At 45.9% G+C, this 11,487-nt stretch overlaps 1 protein-coding gene across 6 annotated transcripts in view; it reads right to left on the bottom strand.

Moving 5' to 3' along the window:
• MEF2D (myocyte enhancer factor 2D) overlaps positions 1-1,591 on the bottom strand; it is a 181,022-nt gene extending 179,431 nt beyond the window's left edge. For 3 of the 6 annotated variants that reach the window (XM_077258526.1, XM_077258498.1, XM_077258508.1), the window contains exon 1: positions 1,321-1,591. The gene's annotated coding sequence lies outside the window, so the exon portion shown is untranslated. The remainder of the gene's footprint in view (positions 1-1,320) is intronic. The other 3 variants (XM_077258534.1, XM_077258517.1, XM_077258483.1) reach the window with 1 other exon arrangement.
• Positions 1,592-11,487: the final 9,896 nt, after the last annotated feature.

The raw sequence follows: 11,487 nt of genomic DNA on the forward strand, positions 1-11,487 counted from the left end.
CTCCAGTCTTATTTTTAAGTTGCTACTTTTTTTTTCTACTCGTTCGTCTGTTTTTTATTCTCTGTTTCCCATTGCGGAAGCATTTCTTGCTCATATGTATTCCTGTCCCTACGCTCATCCGAGTGATTTTTTTTTTTTTTATACACTTGAAATTTTAGCTTGTGAATAATATATTAATGAATCATGAGTATTCAGTATTTGTTCTTAAAATTTGCTAAAAGACAAAAATAAGTGTTTTCATTTTGCGCAAAATTCACGAACCCATGGAAGACTTTGGACTGAAGAACGACAGCAAGTACGACAAGACAACGCAAAGGATGAATCCGGCCCGTAAGTGTTCACTAGTAAAGGATGGACAGAGAGTGGGGGCGATAGGTCCTATGAAAGAAATGTGCAGAAGTGTGATAGATAGACAGACAGACAGATGATAGATAGATAGATAGATAGATAGATAGATAACAGACAGATAGATAGATAGATAGATAGATAGATAGATAGATAGATAACAGACAGATAGATGGATAATAGATAGATAGATAATAGATTAGATATATGGATAATAGATAGTAGATAGATGACAGATGATAGATAGATAAAAGATAGATAGGTAGATAGATAATAGGTATATAGATAGATAATAGGTAACGCATATAGACAAATAGATCGTCGGGTGTCAGTGACAGCGCAGGCAGTCAGTCATTACAGGCAGTACAGGAGCCCATGAGCCTCACGCTCCGCAGTATATGCCAGCACACACATCTGCACATAGTAAATGTGAATAAAACTCCAGGGGCGCAGTATGACATGACACCGCACTGACATATGTCACCGGTCGTCACAGAAGAGGGGATGCACCACAACACATGGTAAAAGCCCCCCAATGCCCACATAGCGAGGAGTCCTTATGGAGCGAACCCCTTACTACCTCCAGCCATCCCCGCAGTCACATGACCCCCTTAGATGTCATCGCTGACCCTGGAAAGGAAGTAAGTGCACCCCTCCCTCCTCTCAGGCAGGGCCTCGGCGCGGAGGACGACCCCCTCCCTAAAAAACAAAACAATAATAATAATGATGGCGGTCTCATGCAGTAGACACGGCCCCCGTTAACCCTTCAGCACCCACAGCTCATCCCGAGGGGACCCCCTTCCTTTTCACCCCCAGGACGGCAGCCTCCTCCTGACCTATATTTACTTGGCACATGGACGGGGAGGGGGAGGCTCTGATTTCAGCAATAAGCTGTCACTTTTAACCCCTGCACAGCCGGAGGAGCCTGTGACGAGGGGGAGCATGTGCATGGAGGTAAATACAAGGTGCACTCACCGGAGGAGCTTCCTTCCTGCTGCTCCCAGGCTCCTGGACGTTTCTCTCCCCTCCCTTTTTCTCCCCTTGGAGGGGAGTCTCAAAATCTTCTACCCCCAAAAAACACCGACGTGAGCAGCAGCAGCAGCTCAGCCCGCAGCCCCCACTGTCCAGAGCCGCCGCTTCCTCCCTCTGCTACAATGTAACAATCTTCTACCAGCACGAAAAAAAACTCTACTGTAAAGAGCTGCTGCTGCTGCACTGACACCGACCCCGAGACTGACAGGGCGGCGGAGCCAATCACGACGCGAGGAGCGGGTGACAGCCGGCCAATCAGGCATGGAGGCGGGCCGCGCGCTATGGGGTTAGGTTGCGCAGGTGGAGGCTCGGTTGAGGCGTGTTACTGTGAATCCCTCCGCCTTAACCCCTTCACCGCCAGCCTGTGAGTAAGGAGGGATACCATCACTGCTACAAGATAAATCCTCATAGAGCGGTGTAATAAATGGAGTCCAGGACGGTATATTATGCTGTACTCTGCTGTGCTCATTTTTGGAGGGTGAGAGGTTGGGGTTAATGTGAATCTTTGCAAAAAAGGAATAACCCGTTTAGATCAGATTCGAACCCAGGACACCATGAGGGTAAAGTGCGCTGGGCACTGAAACCTGCAAGCAGCAGGATGCCATGGCAACCCAGGTCAGTCACCCATAGTGATCAGAGCCAGCTCCGATCCCTGCTGTGCCCATACACCCCGACAGTGGGCATCATAGGTTCACTGATGGGGTACCAGCGTCTTCTGACGAGACCGCTGCAGCCAATCAAAAGCTAATGATTGGCTGCAGCAGTCACATTCTGTCTGAGTCAGAAGGAACTGCTCTCCTGGGGACACGGCCAGCGGTACCTATATGCTACCCATTTTGCACTTTTACAAATGTTCTACGTTAATACTTTCTAATGTTTACTTTAAAAAGTTTTCCTTTAAAAAATTGTTATATTCAATGTATGCAGTTTTTTCTTTGCAGGAAGTTTTGCTAACAATAAAATGCCTACTGGTAACTGAGAAAGAGGGAGGAGGTCAAATAAACTGGCATATAAGGGGTTGACTTATATAAAGCCCCTCTGCTGTATGGTATTGTAGAATTTACAATAGCTATCAATCATGTAAGAAGTGAAATCTGGCATTGTACTATACCTGTATTTCTCTGCTGTATCTGTGCATCATGAATCGTGGTATGTGTTAAAGGGGGGGCCCACTGAGACTCTTTCGCCCGGGGCCCTCAGAAACCTGGAGCCGGCCTTGCACGTAGTATATAACACAACCCAATCAGTATATAAGAGCCCATACCTTGTCCTCCCAGCCAGGCTCTGCATCCCCCCGGCCCCCGCAATCCTTTGTTCCAGGTGGCAGGTGCTGCACACTTCCTGTTTGTTGACGCTCGGCTCATTCTCCAGGCACTGGACGGTCGGAAGTCACTCTGCTCTGCGTATCCATGGCGACGGATTGTGGGCGGCTCTCCAGCAGCTGCAAAAGTTCCAGAGCTCCGTGCTGCCTCTGCCTCCTCTCTTCTAGCTTGCACCTCGGACCGCAGATGCCTGCCTCAGGGGCCACATGCAGGCAGCCTGCCCCTAACGCCGGCCCTAAATGGGCCCGTTGTGAATCCGCTTTTTGGGCTCCCCTGGTGGTTGCTGGTGGTACTGGTGACTTGTTTGCACTTTGCTGCTTCTGTTCACCTGCTTCCATCAGTGTTTGGGAGTTTCCTATTTAGCCTTGCTCTCCAGTCATTTCCTTGCCGGTCATCATTGTAACCAGAGCCTTCGGTTGCATGTTCCTGCTACTAGTCTGCTGATCAGCTAAGTGGACTTTGTCCTTTTGTTTTGTATCTTTTGTCCAGTTTGCAGTTTTTGTTATTCTCTGTAGCTGGAAGCTCTTGCGGGCTGAAATTGCCACTCCTGTGTCATGAGTTGACACAGGAGTCTTAAAGTAATTTCAGGATGGTTTTTTGAAAGGGTTTTCAGTTGACCGTGAAGTCCTCTTTTGTATCCTTCTGCTATCTAGTAAGTGGACCTCTCTTTGCTAAATCTACTTTCATACTGTGTATGTCTTTTCCTTTTATTTCACCGTTATTACATGTGGGGGGCTGCTATCATCTTTTGGGGTATTTCCCTAGAGGTAAGCCAGGTCTGTTTCTTCCTCTACCAGGCTTAGTTAGTCCTCCGGCTGGCGCGTGGCATTTAGGAAGCCGTAGGTATGCTCCCTGGCTACTGTTAGTTGTGTGGTAGATTTAGCTCACGGTCAACTCGAGTTTCCATCACCCGAGAGCTCGTTCGTTATTTATTTGTTTCTTACGTTCCCTTGCCATTGGGAACCATGACAGTATGACCGGCCTGTGTTAAACTTATTGGCAGAAGAAAGGAGAGAAAAAGGAAGTCTGTAAATTTTTTTTTTTTCTTTTTCCCTATGCTTGCTCCATAGTTGGATCAGTTGTATTTCAGCTCTAATTACTGCCTTTGCCTTTCTCTCCTTATAATCCTTGAATGGCTCTGAGCTCACCTGTTTAAAGATGGATCCTCAGAGTTTGGCTGCAGGTTTAAATAATCTTGCTACGAAGGTTCAAAATTTACAAGATTTTGTTATGCATACTCCTATTTCTGAACCTAAAATCCCTACACCAGAGGTGTTTTCCGGAGATAGATCTCGGTTTCTGAATTTCAAATATAATTGTAAATTATTCCTTTCTCTCAGACCTCACTCCTCAGGAGATCCTGTCCAGCAGGTTAAGATTGTAATTTCTTTGCTGCGAGGTGACCCTCAAAATTGGGCATTTTCATTGGCACCAGGGGATCCTGCGTTGCTCAATGTGGATGCGTTTTTCCTGGCTTTAGGGTTGCTTTATGAGGAACCTAATTTGGAGATTCAAGCTGAAAAAGCTTTGATAGCCCTATCTCAAGGGCAAGATGAAGCTGAGATATACTGCCAAAAATTTCGGAAATGGTCTGTGCTTACTCAGTGGAATGAGTGCGCCTTAGCGGCAAATTTCAGAGAGGGCCTTTCTGATGCCGTTAAAGATGTTATGGTCGGGTTCCCTGCGCCTACAGGTCTGAATGAGTCCATGACAATGGCAATTCAGATTGATCGGCGTTTGCAGGAGCGCAAACCTGTGCACCATTTGGCGGTATCTTCTGAAGAGACGCCAGAGAAAATGCAATGTGACAGAATTATGTCCAGAAGCGAGCGGCAGAATTATAGGCGTAAAAATGGGTTATGCTTCTATTGTGGTGATTCTGCTCATGTTATATCGGCATGCTCTAAACGTACTAGGAAGGTTGACAAGTCTATTTCAATTGGCACTTTACAGTCCAAATTTATTTTGTCTGTAACCTTGATTTGTTCATTATCAGTTATTACCGTGGATGCCTATGTGGACTCTGGCGCCGCTCTGAGTCTTATGGACTGGTCCTTTGCCAGGCGCTGTGGGTTTGATTTAGAGCCTCTGGAAGTCCCTATACCTCTGAAGGGTATTGATTCTACACCTTTGGCTTGTAATAAACCACAGTTCTGGACGCAAGTGACTATGCGTATGACTCCAGACCATCAGGAGGTGATTCGCTTCCTTGTGTTGTACAATTTACATGATGTTTTGGTGCTTGGATTACCATGGTTACAGTCTCATAACCCAGTCCTTGACTGGAAAGCTATGTCTGTGTTAAGCTGGGGATGTCGGGGGGCTCATGGGGACACTCCTATGGTGCCCATTTCGTCATCTATTCCATCTGAGATTCCGGCATTTTTGTCTGATTATCGTGATATTTTTGAAGAGCCTAAGATTGGTTCACTCCCTCCTCACAGGGATTGTGATTGCGCCATAGATCTGATTCCTGGCAGTAAATTTCCAAAGGGTCGTTTGTTTAACCTATCTGTACCTGAACATGCTGCTATGCGCGAGTATATTAAGGAGTCCCTGGAAAAGGGACATATTCGTCCTTCTTCATCACCTTTAGGAGCCGGTTTTTTCTTTGTCTCTAAAAAGGATGGCTCTCTGAGGCCTTGTATTGATTATCGACTCCTGAATAAAATTACAGTCAAATATCAGTATCCGTTGCCTTTGCTGACTGATTTGTTTGCTCGCATAAGGGGGGCTAAGTGGTTCTCTAAGATTGATCTTCGTGGGGCGTATAATTTGGTGCGAATTAAGCAGGGGGATGAGTGGAAAACCGCATTTAATACGCCTGAGGGCCATTTTGAGTATTTGGTAATGCCTTTCGGCCTTTCTAATGCACCTTCTGTCTTTCAGTCCTTAATGCATGATATTTTCCGTGAATATTTGGATAAATTTATGATAGTGTACTTGGATGATATTTTGATTTTTTCTGATGACTGGGAGTCTCATGTTCAGCAGGTCAGGAGGGTTTTTCAGGTTTTGCGGGAGAATTCTTTGTGTGTAAAGGGTTCAAAGTGTGTTTTTGGGGTTCAAAAAATTTCCTTTTTGGGGTACATTTTTTTCCCCTTCTTCTATTGAGATGGACCCTGTCAAGGTTCGGGCTATTTACGACTGGACGCAGCCTACTTCTCTGAAGAGTCTCCAGAAATTCTTGGGCTTTGCTAATTTTTATCGTCGATTTATAGCTGGTTTTTCTGGCGTTGCTAAACCTTTGACGGATTTGACTAAAAAGGTGCTGATGTTGCCAATTGGTCCCCTGCTGCCGTGGAGGCCTTTCGGGAGCTTAAGCGCCGCTTTTTGTCTGCCCCTGTGTTGCGCCAGCCTGATGTTTCCCTTCCCTTTCAGGTTGAGGTCGATGCTTCCGAGATTGGAGCGGGGGCGGTTTTGTCGCAGAAAAGTCCCGACTGCTCAGTGATGAGACCTTGTGCGTTCTTTTCGCGAAAATTTTCGGCCGCCGAGCGAAACTATGATGTTGGTAATCGGGAGCTTTTGGCCATGAAGTGGGCATTTGAGGAGTGGCGTCATTGGCTTGAGGGTGCCAAACATCAGGTGGTAGTTTTGACTGATCACAAGAATTTAATTTATTTGGAGTCTGCCAGGCGCCTGAATCCTAGACAGGCACGTTGGTCGTTGTTCTTTTCCCGGTTTTTCCCAAGCCTTGTTGTTCTAGGGCTAGTGGGTTGTTGTTGCCCTTGCCTATTCCGAAGAGGCCTTGGACGCACATCTCTATGGACTTTATCTCGGACCTCCCTGTTTCTCAGAAGATGTCTGTCATCTGGGTGGTGTGTGACCGTTTTTCTAAAATGGTTCATTTGGTGCCATTGCCTAAGTTGCCTTCCTCATCTGAGTTGGTCCCTCTGTTTTTTCAAAATGTGGTTCGCCTGCATGGTATTCCGGAAAACATAGTTTCTGACAGGGGTACCCAGTTCGTGTCTAGATTTTGGCGGGCAGTCTGTGCCAGGTTGGGCATTGATTTGTCTTTTTCGTCTGCATTCCATCCTCAGACCAATGGCCAGACGGAACGAACTAATCAAACTTTGGAGACTTATTTGAGGTGTTTTGTGTCTGCGGATCAGGATGATTGGGTTGCCTTTCTGCCGTTGACGGAGTTTGCTCTTAATAATCGGGCTAGTTCTGCCACTTTGGTTTCTCCTTTCTTTTGCAATTCAGGGTTTCATCCGCGTTTTTCATCTGGTCAGGTTGAATCTTCGGATTGTCCTGGAGTGGATGCGGTAGTAGATCGGTTGCATCAGATTTGGGGACAAGTGGTGGATAATTTGGAATTGTCCCAGGAGAGGACTCAGCAGTTTGCTAACCGCCGTCGTCGTGTTGGCCCCCACCTTCGTGTTGGGGACTTGGTGTGGTTGTCTTCCCGTTTTGTCCCTATGAGGGTTTCTTCTCCTAAATTTAAGCCTCGGTTCATCGGTCCTTATAGGATTTTGGAGATTCTTAACCCTGTCTCCTTTCGTTTGGACCTCCCGGCATCTTTCGCTATCCATAATGTGTTCCATCGGTCGCTGTTGCGGAGATATGAGGTACCGGTGGTTCCTTCTACTGAACCTCCTGCTCCTGTGCTGGTGGAGGGTGAATTGGAGTACGTGGTAGAAAAGATCTTGGACTCCCGTATTTCCAGACGGAGACTTCAATATCTGGTTAAATGGAAGGGCTATGGTCAGGAAGATAATTCTTGGGTAACTGCCTCTGATGTTTATGCCTCGGATTTGGTTCGTGCCTTTCATAGGGCTCATCCAGATCGCCCTGGCGGTTCTTGTGAGGGTTCGGTGCCCCCTCCTTAAGGGGAGGGTACTGTTGTGTATCCGCTTTTTGGGCTCCCCTGGTGGTTGCTGGTGGTACTGGTGACTTGTTTGCACTTTTCTGCTTCTGTTCACCTGCTTCCATCAGCGTTTGGGAGTTTCCTATTTAGCCTTGCTCTCCAGTCATTTCCTTGCCGGTCATCATTGTAACCAGAGCCTTCGGTTGCATGTTCCTGCTACTAGTCTGCTGATCAGCTAAGTGGACTTTGTCTTTTTGTTTTGTATCTTTAGTCCAGTTTGCAGTTTTTGTATTTCTCTGTAGCTGGAAGCTCTTGCGGGCTGAAATTGCCACACCTGTGTCATGAGTTGACACAGGAGTCTTAAAGTAATTTCAGGATGGTTTTTTGAAAGGGTTTTCAGTTGACCGTGAAGTCCTCTTTTGTATCTTTCTGCTATCTAGTAGGTGGACCTCTCTTTGCTAAATCTACTTTCATACTGTGTATGTCTTTTCCTTTTATTTCACCGTTATTACATGTGGGGGGCTGCTATCATCTTTTGGGGTATTTCCCTAGAGGTAAGCCAGGTCTGTTTCTTCCTCTACCAGGCTTAGTTAGTCCTCCGGCTGGCGCGTGGCATTTAGGAAGCCGTAGGTATGCTCCCTGGCTACTATTAGTTGTGTGGTAGATTTAGCTCACGGTCAACTCGAGTTTCCATCACCCGAGAGCTCGTTCGTTATTTATTTGTTTCTTACGTTCCCTTGCCATTGGGAACCATGACAGGCCCCCCTGTCTCGCCAGGGCCCCGGCACTTGCCCGGGTACGCCGGGTGCTGACGCCGGCCCTGACTACGTGGGCTGGGCTGCTATATGCTACGTTGGCTGCTATATACTACGTGGGCTGCGCTGCTATATACTACGTGGGCTGCACTGCTATATGCTACGTTGGCTGCTATATACTACACGGGCTGTGCTGCTATATACTACGTGGGCTGTGCTGCTATATACTACGTGGGCTGCTATATACTACGTGGGCTGTGCTATATACTACGTGGGCTGCTATATTCTATGTGGGCTGCTATATACTATGTGTTAAAGGGGGGGCCCACTGAGACTCTTTCGCCCGGGGCCCTCAAAAACCTGGAGCCGGCCCTGCATATAGCACAGCCACGTAGCATATGGCACAGCCACGTAGCATATGGCACAGCCACGTAGCATATAGCACAGCCATGTAGTATATAACACAGCCACGTAGTATATAGCACAGGCCACGTAGTATATAACACAGCTACGTAGTATATAACACAGCCACATAGTATATGACACAGCTACGAAGTATATAGCACAGTCACGTAGTATATAGCACAGCCATGTAGTATATAACAGCCACGTAGTATATAGCACAGGCCACGTAGTATATAACACAGCCACGTAGTATATAACAGCCATGTAGCATATAGCACAGCCATGTAGTATATAACAGCCACGTAGTATATAGCACAGGCCACGAAGTATATAACACAGCCACGTAGTATATAGCACAGGCCACGAAGTATATAACAGCCACGTAGTATATAACACAGCCACATAGTATATGACACAGCTACGAAGTATATAGCACAGTCACGTAGTATATAGCACAGCCACGTAGTATATAGCACAGCCACATAGTATATAACACAGCCACGAAGTATATAGCACAGTCACATAGTATATAGCACAGCCACGTAGTATATAGCACAGCCACGTAGTATGTAGAACAGCCAGGTAGTACATAACACAGCCACGGAGTATATAACACAGCCACGAAGTATATAGCACAGCCACGTAGTATATAGCATAGCCACACAGTATATAACAAAGCCACGTAGTATATAGCACAGCCATGTAGCATATAGCACAGCCATGTAGTATATAACACAGCCACGTAAATATAACACAGCCACGAAGTATATAGCACAGCCATGTAGTATATAGAACAGCCACGTAGTATATAACACAGCCATGTAGCATATAGCACAGCCATGTAGTATATAACACAGCCCACGTAGTATATAGCACAGCCACGTAGTATATAACACAGCCACGTAGCATATAGCACAGCCACGTAGTATATAGCACAACCACGTAGTATATAGCACAGCCACATAGTATATAGCACAGCCACGTAGTATAAAACACAGCCACGTAGTATATAACAGCCACGTAGTATATAACAGCCATGTAGCATATAGCACAGCCATGTAGTATATAACAGCCCACGTAGTATATAGCACAGCCACGTAGTATATAGCAAAGCCACAAAGTATATAGCACAGCCACGTAGTATATAGCACAGCCACGTAGTATATAACACAGCCACTTAGTATATAACACAGCCACGAAGTATATAGAACAGCCACGTAGTATATAGCACAGCCACGTAGTATATACCACAGCCACATAGTACATAACACAGCTACGTAGTATATAACACGGCCACAAAGTATATAGCACAGCCGCATAGTATATAGCACAGCCACATAGTATATAACACAGCGACGTAGTATATAGCACAGCCATGTAGCATATAGCACAGCCACGAAGTATATAGCACAGCCACGTAGTATATAGCACAGCCACGTAGTATATAGCACAGCCACGTAGTATATAACACAGCCATGTAGTATATAGCACAGCCACGTAGTATATAGCACAGCATTGTAGTATATAGCACAGCCACGTAGTATATAGCACAGCATTGTAGTATATAGCACAGCCACGTAGTATATAACACAGCCACGTAGTATATAACACAGCCACTTAGTATATAACACAGCCCACGTAGTATATAGCACAGCCACGTAGTATATAGCAAAGCCACGAAGTATATAGCACAGCCACGTAGTATATAGCACAGCCACGTAGTATATAACACAGCCACTTAGTATATAACACAACCACAAAGTATATAGAACAGGCACGTAGTATATAGCACAGCCACGTAGTATATAGCACAGCCACATAGTACATAACACAGCCACGTAGTATATAACACAGCCACGAAGTATATAGCACAGCCACGTAGTATATAGCACAGCCACGTAGTATATAGCACAGCCATGTAGTATATAACGCAGCGACGTAGTATATAGCACAGCCATGTAGCATATAGCACAGCCACGAAGTATATAGCACAGCCACGTAGTATATAGCACCGCCACGTAGTATGTAACAGCCATGTAGCATATAGCACAGCCACGTAGTATATAACATAGCCACGTAGTATATAGCACAGCCACGTAGTATATATTGCAGCCCACATCTCCCCTGTTGTGAATTGTATTTCTTGGCTCCCTCTTGTGTTCTCTAGCGGTATGACACTTGGATTGTCTGTCTCCAGATTTTTACTCACCTGGGTCGTTTGGCCTGGGTGTTCCTATTTAGTCTTCCTGGAAACTCAGTATGGTGCCTGGAATCGATGTTACCAGTCTAGTCTTTGGGCTCCTGTCTCCTGCTTTTTGCAAGATAAGCTAAGTCCTGCTTTCTTATTTTTGTTTATCCGCATTTCTGATATTTTGTTCCAGCTAGTTACAATGTGATTCTGATTTTTGCTGGAAGCTCTAGGGGGCTGATATTCTCCCCCTGCACCGTTAGTCGGTGCGGGGGTTCTTGGATTTTCAGCGTGGATATTTTGATAGGGTTTTTTGCTGACCGAATAAGTTCTCTTTCTATTTTCTGCTATTATTTAGTGGGCCTCACTTTGCTAAATCTAGTTCATACTTACGTTTGTCTTTTCTTCTTACCTCACCGTTATTATTTGTTGGGGGCTTGTATTTCATCTTTGGGGTCCCTTCTCTGGAGGCAAGTGAGGTCTTATTTTCTCTGAAAGGGTTAGTTAGTTCTCCGGCTGGTGCGAGACGTCTAGAATCAACGTAGGTACGTTCCCTGGCTACTGTTAGTTGTGTGCTAGGATCAGATATTCGGTCAGCCTTGTTACCACCTCCCTATGAGCTAGTTTTTG

Source organism: Ranitomeya variabilis, chromosome 1 (genome assembly GCF_051348905.1).
Source record: "Ranitomeya variabilis isolate aRanVar5 chromosome 1, aRanVar5.hap1, whole genome shotgun sequence".
Lineage (NCBI taxonomy): Eukaryota > Metazoa > Chordata > Amphibia > Anura > Dendrobatidae > Ranitomeya > Ranitomeya variabilis.